Source organism: Diabrotica virgifera, chromosome 8, assembly GCF_917563875.1.
Source record: "Diabrotica virgifera virgifera chromosome 8, PGI_DIABVI_V3a".
NCBI classification, from domain to species: Eukaryota; Metazoa; Arthropoda; class Insecta; order Coleoptera; family Chrysomelidae; genus Diabrotica; species Diabrotica virgifera.
In genome coordinates this window covers 222,450,155-222,474,649 of record NC_065450.1, presented here as the reverse complement: position 1 = coordinate 222,474,649, position 24,495 = coordinate 222,450,155, and the positions used below count along the sequence as shown (strand labels likewise).

General features: G+C 33.9%; 1 protein-coding gene across 1 annotated transcript in view; it reads left to right on the top strand.

Annotated features, from left to right (window-relative positions):
- The first annotated feature begins 6,770 nt into the window (after positions 1–6,770).
- LOC114341865 (serine/threonine-protein kinase SBK1-like) overlaps positions 6,771–24,495 on the top strand; it is a 58,706-nt gene continuing 40,981 nt past the window's right edge. Inside the window, exon 1 of the mRNA XM_028292677.2 lies at positions 6,771–7,057. The gene's annotated coding sequence lies outside the window, so the exon portion shown is untranslated. The remainder of the gene's footprint in view (positions 7,058–24,495) is intronic.

The following is a 24,495-nucleotide window of genomic DNA, read 5'->3' as shown; positions in this document are numbered from 1 at the left end:
ATCCTAAAAATGGTTTTTCGTCTCCTACAAAATTCATGAAAAATCAGATAGGAGAATTTGTACATTACAATTCTCTGATGTTTGGGAAAAAGGGCTTAAGTCAGAAATGCACATCGATAATGTTTTGATGATTTCTGGACCAGAAAAATCGGCTCTTTTTATTGGTACATACAGTTTACGTCTACAACAGTTTTTTGCTGGTCCAGAAATCATCAAAACATTAGCAATGTGCAATTCTGACTTACGCCCTTTTTGCCAAACATAAAAAAAGCAATCTGGTCATAACTGACCAATGAGCAATTTTAATTTAACCTAAATTACTAATGTTTCTTAAAATGAAGAGCTTACCCGATAGCGTCTCTTATCTAATCTAACAAGATCATGCACTATTCTAACATACACAGCCACATCACGCACTATGCTCTGCTTTTCACTATCACCTATCACTCAAACTAGTTCAAAAGGCTTTGTCCTCTTCAATCTTCTAGTTTGCCCAGTAGTATCGAGGAGGATTTCCTCAATATTCTTGTACTTATTTAAGTTGTTTGTCGGGATTCCTGCTATCTTCTTGATGATTATATCCAGGTTCCATTCCTAGGTATTAATATTTGTTTATAAAGTAATAACTTATTATGCATGGACAATGTTGTTTCTTCCAATTAGCCAATACACTTTTTATATCTTTATTTTGGTTATATCTGGTTTTTTGTAGACCACTTTCAGCTGATTCTAAAAAAAATTAAAATGAACGGTAATTTTTCTATTCTTTACAATTAAAAATCAAAATATTTACAGGTAATACATGCATAAATGATTCGTTTCATAAAGAAAATTGAAAACGGATTTTATAATACTTACATAATTGTTTAAGAGATCCAGCCATAGCCAAAACTAGCATACTAAACAGTACAGTTGAGTACAGCAAAAAAAGCCACTAATTTCCATTTTTCACCCCCTTATCGATGCATTTTTTTCCAATCAAAATTTTTACTAAATTTTTAGGTTATCTTATGATCAGAGTTGCCAACGACCGAACGTCGTTTTCTACTAGATTTAGGTATAAAATCTACTAAATTCTACTAGATGGAGGATAAAATCTACCAAAAATTCTACTAAATTATTTGCTCACAAAATGACACTTGACAGCAAAAAAAGAAGAAGAAATGACAGATGACAGCCCAAAAACAGAAGAAGAAATGACAGATGACAGCTAAAAAAGAAGAAGAAATGACAGATGACAGGTTATTATATGTTAAAAACAACAAAAACCATGTTTATTTAAAATATAATAATTTTTATATTTACATAAACCACATAATTGAAACTTCTAAAAAATAATTAAAAAAATGTTAAACACTTATTCTATAGAAAAGTATATCCTCTCTAGGAGAAAGTGGTGAAAACAAGAGAAACGAGTTGATTTAACTAATACCATTGATTAAGAACTACCCTTTTTTTTAAATTCTAATACATTTTGTACATTTAATTTTTTTAACGTCACTTTCTTGTGCTAACACAGTTTACTATCAAAAATTTTACTTCAAAATTAAGTTAGTTTAACGTTTTGAATTGTAAACTGATTTTAATATAAAATTATAGCTTATTTCCAGTAAAAATAGTGCATTAGAGTTCATTTCTAACTCTCAATAAACCCCTACTGATAAAATGTTGCAAGTCTGCAAGCATTGGCAATTTCATCTGATTGCACATATCACAAAAATATCCTCTCTAAGAAGAAATATGTAGGTAAAAATAAGTTGTATTTAACTGAAAGGATAAGTAGTTATTAAAATGAAATAAAGTGTCTCTATTTATTATAATATGGGTAACATATTCATAAATACAAACAAGGAAATAATAATATTATATGTGTTGTATCCCATAAGTCATTTTGAGGGAGAATGTGACTTACACCGTTTGACTTCTGAGGCATCCATATGTAAACATGTAAAAGACAACTATAAGTTCTAGGCAAAAAAATATCAAATCGTATTATACGAAGGGAATATTCAGATCATTGTGAGATTACTGACATACCAGGGTGCGCCAGTAATTGGTCTAAGGACTTTTGATTGAAATCTCTGTATGGTTGTGATGTGTGTTAATTTAGCACAATCCCAGAGATGGATACCATACATCCTAATTGATCTCAACATGGCTTTGTATAGTAGTAATTTGATATTTAATGACAATTTGGATATCCTACCAAGGAGCCAGTACATTTGTCTGAACTTGAGATCCAACTGCCTGCATTTCATTTAGAGGTGTTTGTTCCATGTTATCCTTTGGTTGATATGCAATCTAAGGTATTTAAGATGCAATGTAAACTAATTTGAATGCACAAATATCATTCTTGAGACGAGACATTGTGGAAAAGTTTAGAATTTGTTAAAATGCTGGATTCAAAAGTAGGAGTTTAATACAACAGATATATAACATAAATGGTATTAACAATATAAACAGGTTAATACAATAAAACAAAGGTTTAAGTATTTATTTTTTAAATTTTAATACTTTATGCATTGGAATCTATAAAGTTTTGAACTAAGACCAAAAGTATGACACTTTCAGTTGCATGCCATCAGCATTTGTTTATTTAAATGTGCTATAAAAAAACACCATAAATCCAATTCCTTTACTTATTATTTTTTGTCCTTTAAAACAATTTGTTTATTCATACATTTTTGCTAGCTGTGGAAGTTCTTTTAACGGAATGTGATATAACATACTTTAAATGATACTTCAAATCAAACACCAATATCATGTACCTATGTATTTATAAATTTATTAACAAACTGCAGTCCAAGAAAAATAATATATTATCAACATTAGCCATTTACAGTAAAACCTGCGTTAACCAAAATAATTGGGGGTAGGCTGTTTTGGATAACAAGAATTTCAGTTAAAAATGACATTGTTTTTGTACTCTTCTTTTATCAAATTACATAGTATTGGAGAGATATAGCTACAAAACATCATTGTCAAAGGGAAACACAAAAGAAAATAGAAGAATTCTTTAAAAAACACTCTAAACATGTTCATTTTCCTTGATTTTATTGCTTTTTGATTAATTTCCTTTATATTGACAAAATTATTGAAACTGTCAGCCATTTCGGTTGAACGATGTTTTGGTTAAAAAGGTTTCGGTTAACGGAGGTTTTACTGTATTTGCCTTAAATGGCAACATTTTAAAACAAACAAACACACATTACACAAAAAGTTGCACTAGACTTTCTCCTGGTTAAAAATGTATAAAGGTACTGCCACAGTTTGTTCGAATTAATAACCGCAGGCTCAGTTGCCAATATTTCAATGTTTTCTCTAAACAACTGCAATATTTGTAAAGCTGCTATTATTGGAACAAAAGGTATGTTGCATTGCATCTCATTTCACATATTAATACGAAAAATCTCTTTAAAATCTCTTTAAACCTTCTTTCAATAACAATTGAAGCAATTTATGATTGATTAAAAAGCACTTCAACTGCTGTCGAAGATTCTGCTATGGTGTCATTAATTAATAGGTAGTTGAGAACTGGATATTCCCTAACAATACATTGTCCATAAATTCCCCATTTTATGTGCCCATAATCCATAATATGCAAAAGTATTTGACAACTCCTAAAATAGAGTATTTTTTCTAAATGCACTTCCATAATATTGTAGGATGAGTATTATGGGTTATATTGCTCTTTAAATGACAAAATACTAATTAAATTCAACGTTTTACTCTTTTTCATGATCTTTTTACTTTTTATATATATTACAGGCATAGAGATTACAGGTAACAAAAATAGAATTTTAGCACATTTTAGAGGTTATTTTTATAATTTTTTACAAAAATAAAAATATTTAATGTTATTGTCATTTGTCAAAATAAAAGATTCCTTTCTTACAACCAAAATCTACTATATTTTCTACCAGATTCTAAAATCTACTAGATTTAAAATTTTCCCACTAAATCACAAGAAATTCTACTAGATCTAGTAGAAAATCTACTAAATTGGCAACCCTGCTTATGATGAAAATGAAATAATTGATGACTTGATGACCAATGACCACGCGACGCTACATAGATACTCGCGCGGCAAATTTGAAAATGAACGCAAATTGAATAGTAAATGGCCTCTCTTTAGAGTATGGAAAATTTTACCCCTCCAGGAGGACATTGTACTCTTTTCATAGAATATCTTGTGGTAACTTTCCAGCCATAATTTAATCAGATGTTCACGGAATAGAACTTTGATAGTAGAATTCCTGGAATGTTTTGTTGTTAGGGGAAACTTTTATTTTATTTATTCTTGAATATTTCCTGTTGTTAAACATTGTAACCAATAATTTACAAATAAGATTTTCATTACATTACATGAAATCAAAACATGTTTTGGATATTAAACTATATAGTTTTATAATTGTAATAATTTAATATACAATTTTGAATTAAGATTTAATCTTTCGATCTAATCGATTTAAACTACAGTAAAACTTGTGTTACCGGCCCCCTGCCAACACCGGCCACCTGTACTAACGGCCAGTTTAAAAATTCCCCACACTAATTACAGTAAAACCTGTCAGTAACGGCCGCTAAAAATGAAAAAGCTATTGGCCGATATAGAAAGGTGACCGGTATTGCCAGTTTTTGTAGTCTAGATATAATTGGTTTGGGGAATTTTTAAACTGGCCGTTAGTACAGGTGGCCAGTAACACAGGTTGTACTGTATATCTAGGCTACAAAAACTGGCAATAACGACCACTTTTCTATATCGGCCAATAGTTCTTTCATTTTAGTGGCCGTTAGTGACAGGTTTGACTGTATTTCATTAACGTAAAGTTAACGCAAGTTAATATTTTATTGAATTATTTTGCTATTTGATCTCGTAATTGGTATAATGTGTCCAATATAAGCGTTCATAAAACGTCCGTATTTCGTCCAGTATGGACGTCCAAAGTCGGACGTCCAAAGGACGTCCATATTTATTCCGTCCGAAGGACGTCCATATTTATTCCGTCCGAAGGACGTCCATATTTATTCCTTCCGAAGGACGTCCAACATGGGACGTCCGTTTATAGTCCATGGACGTTAGGACCAAAAATGGACCTATTTTGGACGTCCAAATGACGTCGTGTGCTATTAGGGAATTGTCCGTATTTCGTCCAGTATATATACGTCCATATTTGTTCCATCCGAAGGACGTCCAACGTCGGACGTCCATTTTTATTCCGTCCGAAGAATGTCCAACGTCGGACGTCCAAAGGACGTCCATATTTATTCCTTCCGAAGGACGTCCAACGTCGGACGTCCATATTTATTCCTTCCGAAGGACGTCCAACGTCGGACGTCCAAAGGACGTCCATTTTTATTCCGTCCGAAGGACGTCCAACGTCGGACGTCCATATTTATTCCTTCCGAAGGACGTCCCACGTCGGACGTCCAAAGGACGTCCATTTTTATTCCGTCCGAAGGACGTCCAACGTCGGACGTCCAAAGGACGTCCATATTTATTCCTTCCGAAGGACGTCCAACGTCGGACGTCCAAAGGACGTCCATTTTTATTCCGTCCGAAGGACGTCCAACGTCGGACGTCCAAAGGACGTCCATATTTATTCCTTCCGAAGGACGTCCAACATGGGACGTCCAAAGGACGTCCATTTATAGTCCATGGACGTTAGGACCAAAAATGGACCTATTTTGGACGTCCATTGGACGTCGTGTGCTATTAGGGTGGTGACTTAAAAGGGGCGAAGCACGATATGGCCCATCTTATCTTTTCCTCACTAATTAATGTTCTGGCAACATATACTATTTACTATTAATAACATACAGATTGAAAATGTGGAAAATTTTACGTACAGTCGGTTCGCTAAACTCAGACACATAACTTTCTAACAATAACTTTCTAGTTATTTTTTATTTTAGTAAGTAATTTTGCCAATTTGCTAAAATTGGCAAACAAATATTTACTAAATAGTTAGTAGTTTTGCCAATTTTGGCAAAATTGGCCAAAAACAAAAAACTGACCTACTAAAATCACTATAGCCAGTTTTGTTTGAGTTTAGCGAACCGACTATAGGAAGTGTCATAACAGAAAGCGGAGATACCTACAGAAAACGATATTCGTATGAGGATACCAAAAGCTCAAAAAGGATTCAGTATGCTCAACCCTGTTTGAGAGTCTGGCCCTATGGTCTGGCCAGTATACCACAAACACAAAGATCCACATTTTCTAGTCAAATGCCATGTCTGCTTCTGCTCTACTCTACGGATGTTGATGTTGAATCTGGAAAGTGACAAAACCCCTTTCAGACAAACTTCAGGTCTGTGTTAACAAATGCTTACGAAGAATTGTTCATATTTTCTGACCTAACATAATCAGAAATGAAGATCTGCTACACCCTACACCTGACCAAACAAAACAGAGTACAAAATGAAATAAAGTCCAGAAAATGGCATTGGATCGATCGAATGAATGTGGGGTAGGTACATTACAGATACAAGAAGCGCATTCACCGAAAAAATAAAACCAAATGAGATTTTAGCTCTAAAAACTGTACACGAGTAAGTACAAAAATATATTTTAAATTCATGCTGATTTTCCTGTTTCGTGACACAAGTTTTCTTCCTTATTTTGTGCTAATAATATCCAAAAAACTAAAAATCATATTTCGCAGAAACTTCGGTTCAAATAAACTCGTAAAATTTTGACAACAGGGAAGTCCAGTCGTCAACATTACACTAGACCCAAATGTTAGAACAAGCTAAACGGCAGAAGTCTATAAATACTCAGCGAATGTGTTGTCACAGTTTCGACCGACATCGACAGTGCCACTCCACTATTAATGTTTCAAAGAAACCCTGAATCCTGAATCAGTTTCTTTCCCGACAGAATCATATAATACATTCACCGTCTGGATCTAAAAAGATTCGCGCTAAAGGGAAAATCCACGTTTTTTTAAAATAACGGTCTATATTTAAGTGCCAGTATCTAACTCAACTCTTCATTAAACAGTGTCAGTGCTTTCTAACATAATAGTGTGTTTGTTTTAGCAGCGTTCAAAAGGTAAACCAATATTTTTAACGATTAATATCGACAGTTTAAAAGGTTTTGCCTCAGTTCAATGATAGTTTTATTTTATATTGTCAGCTGATGCTAAAAATAGTGATACATATTAATGAAACAAAGTTACATACATACACTCAATGCTCTAGGCACTTGAAAAAGCCAGACGGAAATAGAACTATTGTAGGTATTAAATGCATTCAGTATATGCATATGGAAACATAAGTTCTTCAAATAATACGAGGAGAATAATAGAAGTAGGCTTGTACAAATGCCAATACGAAGGCCATTTAAATATAATTTAAATATACTTAGAGCTATAGCAATTAAATATCATTTAAATATAGAGTTATATCAATCATCATCATCATCATCTTGGTGCTACAGCCCTTAGAGGGCCTCGACCTTCTCAAGCTTCCTACGCCGTTCTGTTCCATCCTTTGCTTGCATTTTCCAGTTGCCGACTCCGATCTTCTCGGCATCGTGTGTTACCCCGTCCATCCACCTCAGATTTGGTCTACCCTGTCTTCTCATTCCCATGGGTTGTGCTGTTAGAATCTTTTTTATCATGTTCGATTCAGGGGCCCGGGCTACATGTCCTGCCCACTGCAGGCGCTTTCGCTTAATTATAGTGGTAATATCTTTTCCACCAAACGTATGCTTGTAGATATTCTGCAGTTCAAAGTTATATCTACGCCTCCATATTCCGTTCTCACAGACCGCTCCGAATATCTTGCGTAGCACCTTTCTTTCAAAAATCGATAGAGCGGATTCATCTGTTTTAGTTAGCGTCCATGCCTCTGATCCATGTGTGTATCAATGTTCTATACAGCCTTATACGAGTTTTTTGAGACAGACGTTTGTTAGCTAAGTACTTTGATAGACCATGATAACACCTGTTTGCAATTATTATTCGCCTTTTTATTTCCCCTGGTGTGTTATTATTGGGGTTAACCGATGTCCCTAGATATTAACTCTTTGACCGCTTCGAAGTTTTGGTCATTGATGATTAGATCTGCGTCAATATTTTCAGTTCTTGTGTTTGTGTTAGTCGCCATGAACTTGGTTTTATTTTGATTTATATGTAACCCCATTCGTTCTGCTGCTGTTCCTAGCTCGGTTAGGATTTCCGCAGTTCTCGCCCTGATTCTTGTTTTAATGTCCACGTCGTCTGCATATGCTAGAACTTGGACTGATCTATTAAATATTATTCCCCTGCTATCGAAATTAGCGTCTCGTACGACTTTTTCTAAGGTTACATTAAAAAGCTGACACGCCAGTGCATCTCCCTGTCTTAACCCCCCATGTCTTTCAAATGGGGTTGACGAGTCGTTTTGAATTTTTACTGCTGATAGTATCTTCGCCATTGTTACTTTTATCATACATATGAGTATTTTTGGAATTCCTAACTCATTCATAGCGTTGTAAAGACTTGGCCTTAAGACACTGTCATATGCCGCTTTAAAATCGACAAAAATATGGTACATATTTATGTTAAACTTTTGTGCTTTTTCGAGGATCTGTCGTAGTATAAATATCTGGTTAATGGTTGAACGTCCACGCCTGAATCCCACCTGATGTTCTCCTTAGGGTAAAAACATGCCGAATATACATGGATGAGCGAGGTGTAGGTCGCGATCGCGGTCGAGGTTTACATCGATGACGGGCAGAACATACCGAAGATACTTTCCGTATCCTGTTTTGGCATCGACATCGCTGTAAACCGCGATGCAAGGTCGCGAGGGTGAACGGGTGACACATCCTTGGTATGTGCGATCTCATAAGAAAATGAAGGTTTGTTTTGATATCGATGTAGCCACCGCGATCGCGACCTACACCGCGCTCACCCATGTATCTTCAGCATGTTTTACCTTTACAAACGTTTCGGTATATGGCTTCAATCTCTCGTGCAAAATGTTTGACAGTATCTTGTATGCTGTATTTAGGAGAGTTATTCCGCGGTAATTTGCTCCTCAGACCAAATTTTACAAACAATTTCTCGCTTCACCTTGGTGATCTGCTCTCCACCGTGCTTAAGAGTTATATCAATAGCTCCTTTTAAATCCGTTTGTTCTTCTTGTATCCAAAGTTCTCGGTTTTGTGCTGTTTCTATATATATATATATATATATATATATATATATATATATATATATATATATATATATATATATATATAACCGGTTCTATAGCGTTCTACGCCTTCCGGTACCCAATCGCCAAGCCTGTCGATCTAGCCAGTCATTTTCTTGAAGATTTCTTTCTGACATGGCTTTTGTAATTCCTTGTTTCCAGGAGGTCGGTGGCCTTCCTCTTTTCCGTTTTTCTGGCGGTATCCATCTCATTGTAATTTTTGGTAATCTTTCATCTCCCATTCGTTGGACGTGTCCATACCAGGTAAGTTGGTTTCGTTGTACCTCGTCCACTATTGTTTTCTGCTTACCTACTTTTTCTCTGATCTGTTCATTTCGAACATGGTCCCATCTCGATATTCTGGCAGATCTTCTAAAAAAACCATTTCAGTGGTAAGCAGCTTATTTTCGGATTTTTTTGTCATTTGCCACACTTCGGAGCCATACGTTAAAATTGGTTTCAGAATAGCGTCGTACATCCTCATTTTTGTATTTAAATTTATGTTATGTTGCCATAAGACAGGGTTTAGGGCTCTAGTAACCTTTCTAGCCTTCGTCACTCTATCATCTATACTGGGTTCCGTTCTTCCACTATTTGTTAATTTAATCCCTAGATATATATACTCTGTACAACCCCTGATGTAGTCACTTCCGTCAAGATCTAGGTCCTCCTGTTGTATTTGCTTACCGATGTGTAGATATTGTGTTTTCCTTATGTTTACCTCTAAACCCCATTTCCTGTATTCTTCCATCAATTTTCTGGTCATATATTCTAAGTCTTCCTTATCTTGGGCAACTACCACCTGGTCGTCTGCGTAGTTCAAAGTGTATAATGTTATGTCTCCGATTGGTATACCCATACCACTGCATTTCTGTTTCCAAAGTCTGAGAGCACCGTCGGTATAAATATTGAAAAGAATGGGAGATAAGCAGCACCCTTGTTTAAGGCCTTTTGTTACTTGGAAGCTAGATGACAGATGGTTACCTCTCTTTACTCTTGACATAGAATCTTTATAGAGGCATTGTATGGCTTTGATGACAGTTGCAGATATGTGTGTATTGTCCAAAACCTCCCACAGTTTTTTCACGGGCACTGTGTTATATGCTTTCGTTAGGTCGACAAAAAGTATATGTGTGTCTTGTCCACGTTCTAGTCTTTTTTCCATAACCTGTGTTAGACAGAATATATTATCGATCGTAGATCGGCCGGCCCTGAAACCACACTGTTCTTCGGATTCATAGGGTTGATATTCTTCGCAAATAATGGTTTTCAGTATTCAGTATTCAGTATTCATTTGTGCTGTTTCTAATCAGTTTTTACTTTATCTTTCTTGGATATAGCTGGCCTTTGTTTTGCTTATCTGTCTTTTGTCTGCATTCCAGTAGTTTCTATCCATTTTACATCCTTCGTCTTTGCCAATAGCTAGCGTATTTCCTCTCCAGTTTACATGCCGTTTCAATGACATCTGTAGCTCTAGTTTTAGTTCATAGATATATCTGGTTTCTAGTTTCTGCTCATGTCTTTCAGCGTGAATCTTTCATTAATCAGTCCATTTATTTTTGTGATATACAGTCTCGAAACGTTTCTCTTTATTGTGAGTGAAAGTAACTTTACACAATAGCTCAGTACTGATACCACACACTGGTCAAAGGCTTTTCTCTTCATATTCTTCTTTTGGCATCATAACCCTGGAGGGGCCTGTCTGACTATGTATTCCATTCATATCTTCCTTGTATCTGTATCCTTTTCCTCCATTGTCTTACAATCCTAATTTTCAGATCGTCTTCCACATCGTCCAACCATCTGGTTCTAGGTCTTCTTTTTTTTCGTCTTCCTGTCTGCTTCCATTGTAATTGTATTTTCTTTGTTGTTTTTGTATATTCTTGTCTCTGGATATGTCCCAGTCATCATAATATCTAACTTTTAACAAATCTTACAATATCGTACCCTTCATTCAATTAATTAATTTAAGCGTTACTCCTGATTCTCCATGGGCGTCTTCTCCTTGCACCGGCCTGTATATTTTTCTTAGTATCTTTCTCTCGAATGGATCTTTCTATGCTCTATTTTTCATGAAACTTATTTGGTATTCTGTTTGGTTTCTTCTTCTCGTTTATGTTCCTTTTCTATCGGACGGATATCATAAAGGATATTATAATCTTATTTGTAACTGTTTTAAACAGATTGTTTATGGTTTAATCAAACCATTGCCTAAGGTTACGTCTATGACATTCTTTTACCGCCCCTTATCTCTTTATTTCCTCATATTTCCCCAATCTTCTTTCTATCAACCTTCTCACTCCGAAAATGTTATTTTTAACTTATCTTTTGCATCTAAATGTTGCTTATGTATCTTTTAGTATTTCCTCAACGTAATATTTCAATTTGTTGTAAAATTTGTGTATGTATATAGCTTGAAGCATGCTTAGCATACATCAAATACATGGTATTTGGTCTCCCTTTTTATTAAATTCTTTTATTAAATTATTTTTCCATCTTTTGGGGATGGTGTTCCTTTCTCGCCTAGCCATTTTAGCCTAGTATTCTTTTCTTACATTTTGTACTTCTTTTTTTTTCGGCTTTTAGTTAGTTTTGACTCTCACATTGCTATTATTTCTTTCTTTTTCATCACTAGCCTTTTAATTCTGGTCCAGAATTTTCTGTAACAGATCCTATATACTCTCTCGTCCTTTCCAAATTATTTTCAATTCTCCCGTTTCTCTTTCTTTACTGCCTGTTTCACTTCTGTTATATTCTTCTCTATCATCTGACAGAGAATTTTCTTTTTCTTTACTAAATCATCAAGTTCCTCATCCCGCCATTTTGTTCTCTTTAGCTTTTCATTGTACTTCTCTGTCTTTTCTAATAGTATTTCTCTGATTCTTTCTTATCTTTCTTCCAATGCCTATCCGTCTTTATGATTGTCTAGTCTTGTGAATTCTACATCTGTTTCTTTTTTTTGTATTTATTGCCTTGCGGATCTAGGGCTGGGTAGATGGAGATCTTCCTCCTTTCCCTTTTATCCTGTACCCTAACGTTATAATTTCAAACTTTAGGACATCTAAATCTTCCCTCACTGCGGTCAGCGATTGTCCTCTGGGTCTATCTTCTCATCGATTCCTTCTTGCTATCTTTGGAACACTCGTTTGATGTATTCTCTCTACATGGCCCAGCCACGTTATTCCTTGCGATCTTATATGAATCATCGTCGGCTCTGTGCGACGGTTGGCAAAATAGCCATTCTTTTTAATGGCCTCCATTGATACTGAGCATTTATGAAACTTAGATACTGTGCAATTCTCAGCTAAACTTACAACTAATAGTCTGAGATCCGATGATGAGGTCAAAATGTACCCATCTGGTTGCGGGATGAAACATTTTTTTTATTAAATTTCATACATAGAAAAATATTTCTAGCATGGGTTGCCTATCAAAATCGTGTCATAGGGTGTTTAAGGGGGGCCGAAAGGGTTGAAATCGTGTTTAAGGGGGGCCGAAAGGGTTGAAATCAATATTCCAAACCCATTATTTTTAAAGTATGGTAGAAATATTTTGTTTTTAAATTAGATAGGCATATTCAGTACAATTCATAGATTACTCAAGAAAAATTCAAGGAAAAATACTGAAAAATAAGCCAACGATGGCAAATTTTAAAAAAACACCTCAAAATATAATGAATTTTGCGGTGGACATCAGAACTCATCATTGAATCATGGTAAACAAAAAATTCAAAAATATTTTATTAGCTTATTATGAGTTTCTCGAGGTAACGCTGTCAAGTTTTTTTAGTTTTATCTAATTTTGACTTTTTGATACCACTCAGAAGTCAAAACAACGAATTTTTTTATAAAAAAGGGCGAAAATTATCATATTTATTATTGTTAAACAAAAAATAAGCATACAACAAAAAATATCTCGACAGATTTACCTCAAGGAACGTCTAAAGAAAATATATACAAAATTCCAGGTGGGTCGGTCAAGCAGTTTTTAAGTTACAATGTCTACAGCCTTTGAAAAAAGGAGTTTTGAGGAAAACGCGTTTAAAGTATTGTCAACTTTTATTTTCAATTTTTCTTTTGTCTTTCAAATCATAAAATGATGCACACCGGAATATGTTTTTGAATTGCGGAGTAATTTACAAAAGAAAATAAAAGTAGCTGTTGACCGTTGTTCACTACGTTCAACCGTGCTGGCGCGAACCTGCTGTAAATCGAGTCGAAACTAGGGCTATTTAACACTATCTCCCTATCTCCCTACCTTCGACTCGTTTTATAGCAAGTTCGTGCCAACGCGCTTGAGCGTAGTGAGAAACGATCAACAGCTGTTCTTATTTTCTTCTGTAGAAATTACTCCGCGATTTAAAAAGATATTTTGGTATGCATTACTTTACCATTTGACAAACAAAAAAGAAATTTAAAATAAAAGTTGACAATACTTTAAACGCGTTTTTCTCAAAACTGCTTTTCAGCCTGTAGACATTGTAACTCAAAAATTACTTGACCAACTCTCCTGGAATTTTCTATATATTTTCTTTAAACATTCCTTGAAGTAACGCTGTCAAGATATTTTTGTTTTATGCTTATTTTTTGTTTTGTGCTTATTTTACGCTTTTATTTTTTTACAATATTAAATATGTTGATTTTCACCTTTTTTGCAAAAAAATTCTTTGTTTAGATTTCTGAGTGATATCAAAAAGTCAACATTAGATAAAACTAAAAAAACTTGACAGCGTTACCTCGAGAAACTTATAAGCTAATAAAATCTTTTTGAATTTTTTCGTTTACCATGATTCAATGATGAGTTCTGATGTCCACCGCAAAATTCATTATATTTTGAGGTGTCTTTTAAAAATTTGACACCGTTGGCTTATTTTTCAGTATTTTTCCTTGAATTTTTTCTTGAGTAATCTATGGATTGTACTGAATATGCCTATTTAATTTAAAAATAAAATAATTCTACAATATTTAAAAAAAAGTGTTTGGAATATTGATTTCAACCCTTTCGGTCCTGCCTTAAGGATAGCTATGACACGATTTTGATAGGCAACCCATGCTAGAAATATTTGTCTACGTATGAAATTAAAAAAAAATGTTTCATCCGGCAAGCAGATGGGTACATTTTGACCTCCTATTATCTCATAATATAAGAATCATGTTCCTAAAATATTATGTGTATCCTGTATTATTATATGGATATGAAACCTGGATCATGAAGGATAATATGATGAACAAATTAGAACCCTTCGAAATGTGGTCATTTCGTAGAATGCTTAAAATCTCATGGGCAGTGGCGGCGCGTGACTTTTTCTAAAGTGTTACCAAAACCAGATGCAAAAAATCTTATTTAAAAAAAAATGAAGATATGGCTAAATGTATATTATATAGCTTCAATAATATCATTTTGTATATCACTTGAAACTCAAGAAAAAACAGTTGATGTTTCTAGATGTTGGCAAAATTTTTGATCTTTTTTGGCAATTAATGTTAACAATTCCCTGTAATTGCCTCGAATGTCAGAGCCGTCGCCATCAAAATGACCACGAAACGCTAATTCTTGTTTGGCCAAAAAACATACGGTATCTATTATAAGTGAGCTAAGGATATACCTATCTATTTTTTTAACAAAGTCATTATGTTTAGCAATATTTGCTTTAAAAGCTTGGTTAAGAGAACTTTCGATTCTTGTTTTACCAAACTGAATCAAATTGGGTATACATCTTACATGTAGGTAACGGAGAAGTTTCATGTCTCTTTTTTAAAACTCTAAAACTATTTAAATCGTGAACCTGGTCCACCCATTTTTCTGTAGAAACCAGAAGACATGGCTAACAATACAGTCTATTTTTCTTACCACATAACCAAGGATTTTCACTGTACCAACTAAATTTAAAATATCGAACTACTTTTTTTGATTCCTTTGTTTAAATTGTTTAAAATAGGTCTTTCATTTTCAATAATCTCATTTTTTTTCAATCAGAATTACTTTTCAAGTAGTTGATCGATTACGCAGCAACACTCATCCATGGTGAACTGCACGCACACTTTTTATAAGTACTGTAACCAAATTTAAATCTGGTAACAGCCCTACTGATATACACAGCGCGCTTACGCCCGTCGCTCCTTCAAAATTTTCAGACACTAGCCGGTCCCGAGCCGCCCGAGCGACAGCGAGATAACCATTCATTGTAACCACAAATGAGACTGGTAACAGAATATAATAAAGTGCAACTAAGTCACATAAACTCGCCAATATTTTCGTGTGTCTACGAGTAGTTGGCTATTTACTGAATTAGGTACTATTAACACATAATATAATATTATATTTCTATTGGTAAAAATATAGATAAACAGAATTTTATTCATCGTCATAAAATATTTATTTGCAAGATTTTTAACTGTTACCAATGGTAACAGTGGTTACATGGACGCTTCGCCAGTGCTCATGGGTTCAAGGCATTTTAAAAATAGAAGTCTTAAACAGAATATGTTAAGCCGAAGGTGACTTGACGAAGATAAAAAAAATATCTGGAGCATATAATGAGAGGTAGCCCATGCTGAATACCTACTGCAGTTAATACTCAACGGAAAAATCAAGGAAAAAAGAGAAATTGATAGGAAGAATTGTTAATGGGTCCGAAACCTTCGTCAATGGACTGGCTTATCAGCAGATGAATTTGTTACATGCCGCGCAAGATCAAGAACATTGTCAAAGAAGCTACCCACGCCGTGCTCACGCCTAAAATTTGGTCACGATCACGGTACTCAAAGAGGAAGAAGATTGATACTTCTTTTGTTTGTGTACCTAGTATGTGTATTTTCAAAAAAAATCATTTACTTTTCTATTAATGTTAGTATACTGCTTCTATTTGTTACTGATGTTGTCATATATTTCTCTATTTAGTTGTCCGATATTTTCTTCCAGATTCAAACAAACGTCAAACGCTTATTTGTTAAATCTCATGAACGATGCTTAAAATATACGTAACATATTAAAAATATGAAAGAAACCTTTCAGAAATCTTTCTCTTTCGAAACCTTACTCACTGACGTAGTAAAGTTTTAAATCTGTGCTAAAAGTCTGTCAATATAAGTTTAATTTAATTAATGCTTTTGTTAACAGCTTCCAGCTGTTTTGATACTCCAACATTATGGTAGGGGAGCCCAAGCGGGGATTTTTGCAGTCACTCGAGCGCGTCAGATTAGCATATGGTGAGAGACCTGGTACCCTGCAGATGTACCTCTACTATATATTGGCTCTTAACACAGGGGAGTTCGTTAAGGGGGGCCCGAAAAAAAAATCTACCCTTAAAAAAGCTCGAAATTGTCAGATTAAGATAAGGTAGATTAAGTACATGCAAAAGAGTGTATATTTAAAAAATCTGACGATTTGAGCCGGGCGTAAGGAAATGGGTGAGTCCCAAAGTTTCACAAGAAAAAAGCGAATATTTCGCGAAATGAATGACAGATCGAAAAACTAAAAAATATATGCTCAATATTTTTTAAAAATCTATCGAATGATACCAAACACGACTTCTTACGGAGAGGGGTGGGGGGTAAATTTAATATTTTTAATACGAATCCCGCGATATTTCGCGAAATGAACATCAGATCGAAAAACTGTAAAATACACTTATTCAATATTTTTGAAAAATCTGTCGAAAGACACCAAATACGACCCCCCATGGATGTGGGGGGGGGGGGTTACTTAAAATCTTAAATAGGAACCCTCATTTTTTTATTGCAGATTTGAATTCCTTACGTAAAAATAAGTAACTTTTATTCGAAACATTTTTTCGAATTATGGATAGATGTCGCTATAATCGGAAAAAACGATTGTTGGAAATGGAAAATTAAATTAAAAAATGACAAGCGCCCACTAAAATGGAAAACTTTACTTAACTTTTTTTGGTTTTAGGACCTAGTCTTTACAACCCAATAGGTCCCCAAAGCGCTCGAGTGACTGCACATTTAGCATACTTTGCTCCCCTACCATTACAAAATATGTGAATATACACTGCTCCGTGAAATTAATGTGTCTCTCAGTGATTTTAAAATTTCACATCTGGTTTATTAATTTCAACTACGTGCAAAATTTGTAGTAAAATACCTGTTGTAAAAATAATTACTATCCAGCTGAATCTTCGTGAATAGTTTATTTTCGATGAGACGCCCAACAATTTCCTGTATGAAAATTTTCGTTTGTGGTCATCTTGGAGATGTGGTGGTTCATCTTATCTTGGAGATGAACCAACGGAAGCGATCCAGATGTTACGAGGCGTTAGACAAGGTTGTATACTTTCACCTATATTATTTAACCTATATTCAGAGGACATATTTAGTGAAGCCTTGGAAAATAGCGAACATGGAATACTCCTAAATGGAGAACGCCTAAACAACATCCGCTATGCAGACGACACCCCGTTATTTTTGCAGACAGTTTGAACAGTTTACAGCCGTGATCCGTCAATATAGCCCGGTCAAAACGGCCCCGTCAAAAAAGCCCCGTCAAAATAGCCTGGACACAAAATAGCCTCGACAAAATAGCCCGCAAACAAAATAGCCCCGACAAAATAGATCGCACACAAAATAGCCCCGGTCAAAACAGCCCCGGCTAAAATAGCCCCGCCTAAAACAGCCTCTTAGGCAGGCCGCACATCAAAGAAACATTCATAAACCACTGCTAAACAAATATACGTCCGGTTATTTATGAGGCTCTGCGAAAATAAAAATGTGTCATGAGCATGAATCACACTCGTTTCATTGATAGGCGGACTTTGAGATTTGTTTAGCAGTGTTTTCTTTTCATGAAACATGTTTTTCGTTTCATGTTTCATGTGTTTCGTTTCATGTTTCTTTGGTGTGCGGCTTGCCTTAGAAAACACCTCCAATAAAAAGTTTTACCTTTTAACGAAGTACCATTTATTTTAAGTTACTATTCTAATTGGGAAATAAGTCACAATTTACTTAAAAAATTATTTTATTAACGTTTCGACTTCCAATTCGGACGTCGTTGTCAAAATACAAAATATTAATAAATTAAAAAAAAATGTTGTTGCTCAGTAAAAAAATTCTTCTAATAATTTAATTTAATCTGACTCATTCATATCAGCAATTCAGACGTACAGTATGGTGCAAATGGAAGGAATAAATTCGTTATTTCGTAAACCCGCGACGTTAAGGAAAAATCATGAAATAGATCGATTTTTATTTTTAAGCTCATTTGAAAGGTTATTTAATTCTCTATTTAGTAATATAAACAATTACATAATTATTATACAAGGTGTCCAAAAACTTTTTTTAATTTAAATTATTTGACAAAAAGGAAGAATGTATTTAATTTATTTTAAAATGCATTTTACTGTTGCCCGGAAACAGAAAACAGAAAAAAATGTTTATACTTATCATAAATAAACATTGATTTTCGCTTAAATTAAATGTTCAAACTTCCAAGAGGCAGAGAAGACATGACTCGATTTCTCTGAAAAGACCATTTTTATTTAATGTGGTTAAGATAAACATCTGAATAGAGGATAATGGCCGCATATGAAATGCCTCCCGAAAAAGGGTTTCTTACCTGTCGCTAAAAAGGTCACATACGAATTGCCTCCCAAGCTTTAAATAAATTACATGCTTCTAATCTTTATGTGAAAGTGAGACGTTGCCACATCTTCGTCCCTTTGTGAATTTTTGGCAAAATTGGTATTTTGTTATTTAATTTATTTTATTTTCAACCTTTACGGTATGTATTAAACATTATTGACACTAGGCGGTATTTATAAATTTCAACTAACTTCATATGTAATTATGTAGTTTTATAACCATTTTAGTATATTTTATAATAACCATTATTTTTTGTTATTAATAATTTAACAAAAAATGCAAAAACATAATAAGTATTTTATAGATTTATTAAAAATAACATCACAAAAAACTTATTTATAAAATATTACAAAATGTGTATAGAAATATAAAATTACAAAATATTTTTCCTAAATTTATATGATACTACTTTGACAAATTCTAATCTATTTATTTTACATTCTCTTAATTCTAAATTTTTTTCATTCAGATTATTTTTTAATGATTTTAACTTTTAATCGTATAGTAAGATATTTGATCACGTGTTTAATTCTGTCCAATCAGATTAAAATTATACTGAGAATTATCTACTGTAGAAAATTACCGATAGAATTTTTTTGAGTAGATTGTTTCTGTTTAATAGCAACCAGTTTCTTAGTTTTGACAACTGTCACATTTAAGAAAATATCCATAATATACGTATTAAAAAATAATCTTACGAATATCACACGAGAGTAAGAATAAATAAGAAAATAATGCTTCATTTTTACTCAAATTTGTTGTCATTGGGCAATAGCCACTAGAGCCCTGCGGGCTCTCGTGTCTATTGCCAGACAACAAATTTTCGAAAAATTGTCGCATTATTTTCAATTTATTCTCACTCTCTTGTGATATTATACCCGAAAATTTATTTTTGCTGACTTTCCACAACAATTTTTTTTTGGTGTCGAAACAGAATTCATTTTAATATAGTATTCAGTATTTGAAATTGTAAAATTATGTATATCAATAAAATTATTAATGTTAGGATGAGGGCAGTACAAAGAAGAATTATACTTGGACTGAAAACTTTCGCATGGGTTTGTGGTTCTTTGTAAGGATGAAGAGTGTTCAGTCCAAAGATGTGGAAGAAATGTCGAATTTTCAGATATGTAATTATCAACAAGAAAATCACAAAACTAGATGACTCTTTCATCGACTGGTTTAATTTCTGCCAAATCTATAGCAAAAAAATCGCTAACATCTTCAGGATGTAAGAATCAACGACCAAAAATATAAATAAAAAAAATCCGTAATTTCGGTTGAGTCAACACCTTTTTTCTGGTATTTTGGAGCCAATCCCAGTGCTTAAACCTTTCTATACCATGCCTGACCCAAATGAAAACGACATCGATGAAGATATGCTTCAGAAAATACCATACGAATACCATTATGAACAGAAATTTCAAAGTCTGAAGTTATTACTTTAGGGGATACAGGACAATTAATTTTAAAACATTCTTCTAAGATATGTATATTTAAAAGCGAGATAATATGAAGATGACTTTTTATCTTGAATTAAACAAAAGACAAGAGGAATATAATGTCCATTTTTCAAGCCATGTATACTAAAAACAATTGAGTGAAAAAACGAGGACAGTATTCAAAAGTTCCATCAAAAACATACCAATTGGAAACAGTCGAAGGAAAACGAAGATTTGAAAAACATGTCAATATAACAATATGATTATCTTTGTCATTTTTAATTATAAAATTTGCATTTCTATTTGTAATAATAGAAGATGAATCAAGAGCTTTATGAAATTCAGATATATTTTTGGGAAGTTTAATTAAAGAATTTGTGGTTCTATTTGCCAATAAAGAATTTGGCCAACATTTTTTGAAAACCGAATGTAAAACCATCAATTGATAGTAAAGGTTTGACCTTTTGACTGGCATTTATCGTTGATTCCATTATTTCGGATGTTATGACTTAAACACAATTTGATCTTGAAATCTACGAACTGACAAGCTTGAAATAGACAAAGTGACTGACGCAGGAACTAATAAAATTTCAAGTATTTATACAACATTTAGCCCATTAGCACAATTTACAAAAAAGAATATAAAGAAACAAATAGAGGTAAAAGTACCTATTCATGGAATTATAAATATGGGAGAGATTAGAATCGGAATTGGAATTACCCAGAAAAGCTGGATATTAGATTGTCGGGTAACAACTTTCTTTTCTAAAAAGAAATATGTCGTACTGTGAAATATTTATGTGAAACAAATTTTATGTACACTGCATTAAGAAAAATCAAAATAGATACCTATCTATTTAAATTATGATTTGGCAACATTGTGTCATTTTACAGAGATTAAATAGACAAAATATCAGCCTAAATGATTAACGAAACGGAGGCATTTCGATTGTACCTGGGAGGCATTTCATGTATGAAAATATTTAGCTGAAAAAGTGGGAGGCATTTCGATAACGCCGAGGATAATTACCATTTCCGAAAAAATGTATTTTTAAGGAATTATTTCATGATGAATTCTGAAGGGAGCTTTTTTGTCGGGGCTATTTTGTTGGGGCTATTTTGTCGGCGGGCTATTATTCCGCGGCTATTTTGTCTGCAGGCTGTTTTGTCGGAGCTATTTTGTGTGCAGGATATTATGTCGGGGCTATTTTGTCGGAGCTTTTTTGACGGGGTTATTTTGACGGGGTACCGTTTACAGCAAGTCATAAACAAAGTAAATGAAGTAAGCGAAAGATTTGGACTACAAGTAAACATATCAAAAACTAAATGTATGGTTATCAACAAAAATAAAATTAGAGACGGCCAACTGCTTATCAAGAATACACCAGTGGACCGAGTAAAACAATATACCTATCTTGGATCAATAGCAAACGAACAATGGGATCACTCACAAGAAGTAAAATGTAGAATAGAGAAGGCTAGGAATGCATTCAATAACATGGTCAAACTCTTTAAAAGCCACAACCTTAATCTGGAGATAAAAGTAAGGCTCCTACGATGTTATATCTTTTCAATATTATACTACGGAGTTGAATCCTGGACACTCACTGAATCGATGGAGAAAAAACTTGAAGCCTTCGAGATGTGGCTATACAGGCAAATCCTAAGGATATCATGGACGGACAAGATAACCAACAAGACCGTATTACGAAGAATGGGGAAAGAAAGAGAGATGAGGTATACTATTAAAAGGAGAAAGTTAGAATATCTCGGACACATAATGAGAAACGGCACTAAATACAGATTACTGAAGGTAATCATTCAAGGCAAAGTATTCGGAAAGCGAGGAATTGGGAGAAAAAGAATATCATGGTTAAAGAACCTGAGGAAATAGTTTTCCATAATAATATCTAATCTATTTAAAGCATCAGTTAATAAAATAATTATAGCCAGAATGATCGCCAATATTCGAGACGAATAGGCACCAAAAGAAGAAGACATTTAGAGGTGTACAAGGATGACCTAAGGGGGGGTTACTTGATGGCCTCTGGGGAGTATGGAATAGTAATGGTGTTAAGCGTATAGAGCTCAAAGTACATCCAAAAAGGGTTATAACTCCCAAATCCCCCTGGTTACGCCTATGAAGACATTTAGTCATTCAGCCAGTTGCAATAGATTCTCAAATAAGACAAAACATGCCACTTAATGAATATTTACTTAATATTTTCAAAGTAAATAAAAAATATCGTTAAAGAGAAAGATGAATTAACAAGTCTGCAGTTTCTTTTGTTGAGAACCCATTAACAAATAAAACATAACAGACCTCACATTCTATTGTTAACTAAAAAACCACAAACAAAAAATCTAATGAAATGGCGCTGGATCTTAGCCAACAGCAACAAAGACAAATTTACTGGTGTGAAAATATTTTAATGGTCTGGTCTGAAAGGAATTCAAATCAGTTTGAATCATTAATGGAAATAAATCTGGGACGTATTTATATTTCGGTTTTAAGAATTTTGTCTGCAGGTTCATTCATATAGATTCAATTAGCTATAGGTCTCAACTGACAAATTTTTGTGACTCGCTCCGTTTTGTAAATTAATCTTCTTTGAAAGGCATCCTTTTCTGTTATTGAAGTAATCATCAAAGTAGCGATAGCGGTTCTTTGAAGTCTCTTTTGAGATAAAAGCTCAAATAGAAGAATTAAAGAAAGGTATCTAATTAAATAAAGACAACTTTTATTGCAAGAAGAAATTAACCATCCTTCTTAGGAAACTCAAAACAACCTGCCAGACAAGGATACATTTCATATTTAATTGGTATTGTTGTAGGTACTATTGTCTTTCTTTCTTTCTTGATTGTTGTACCCGAATACTAGATAAATCTGCTTCAATATCATCGTTCCATCTTTTTCTGGGACGACTTACTAATCTTCTACCCTCTGGTCTCTCAAAAACACTGTCTTTGACACTTTGTCTTTCTCTGATCTTATAACATGACCTGTCCATCTTTCCATCTTATCCGGTTACATTTTATATATCTGACGATGTTTTTAATAGGAATCATACAGAGTCACCAATTCAGTATTGCGGCACATTCTTCACTCTCCTGTCAATTCACCTCTTTGAGGACCAACTATCATTCTGAGAACCTTCCTTTCAAATACCAGCAGCTTATTATTTATTTCCCGCCGAAGTAGAGTATAATATATGTTTAATCTTAACATACTGGGCGAATAATTGACATGTACAGTCTTAATTTAGATTGTCTTTTCTTTTAACAGGTTAGATCTTAATAATGATGATAAGGAGTATCTCTACTCCCCACAGCTATCCTTACTGCCTGCCTTACTGCCAAGGTCTGCCGCCAGCATATTTACAAATGCTCCTATACTACGGCACCAGAGTGCCGAAATCGGTTAGCCTTTGAAATACACTATTACGCTCCAACCCCTCATTGATTTCGGCACCTATTTAATTATAAGACTTCTATTAAATTTTGGTGTCTAAGTTTTTATTGCAATTAATATTATTGTAAGTTAAAAAATCCACAAGGAAAGAAAATTTTTCCTGTAGTTGGCTGTATACCATCAATCACAAAAATTGGAATAAATCCTTTGTAAAAGGTATAAAATTTATTAAAATCCCCAAAGGGCTACATCAGAACAAAACGTTTTCGATTTTATTACAAAATCATCATCAGTGTAAGACAGTCTGGATGCAAGCTGAGCCACCAAAGAAATATAGGGATAATAACCCTTCAAATATAAAATTTATGAAATAAAAATGTATACCATTTTTATTCATTTTATTTCCGTTGGAACTTTACCAGCTGCAGACGGGGGATGTGAATTGCATAGTGTAGAATTCCTTCCCTCTCGTCTTCACTGCAGCATCCATTTGACTTGCAAATTGTAGAAGTCTTGGAGGTGTCACCAGGAAAGTGTACCAATAAGTTTTCAATTTAAAAATCTTTTAGTAATATTTTTAATATTTTCAATATTAATAATTTACTATTAGGATTGAAAACTACTTCGTCTTTCGTCATAAAATTTATGCTTTACAGATGCATATTTACTTAAAATGCCTTGTGATGGGCAAATGGCAACAGGAATAATGCCCTAAGGTAAGGTATTTAACTTCCCAGCATGTGGGATGCAAAAAATTTAGTTGTTTACATTTCGATGACTTTACGGCAACTGCTGCCACATCCAGACTGTCTTACACTGATGATGATTTTGTAATAAAATCGAAAACGTTTTG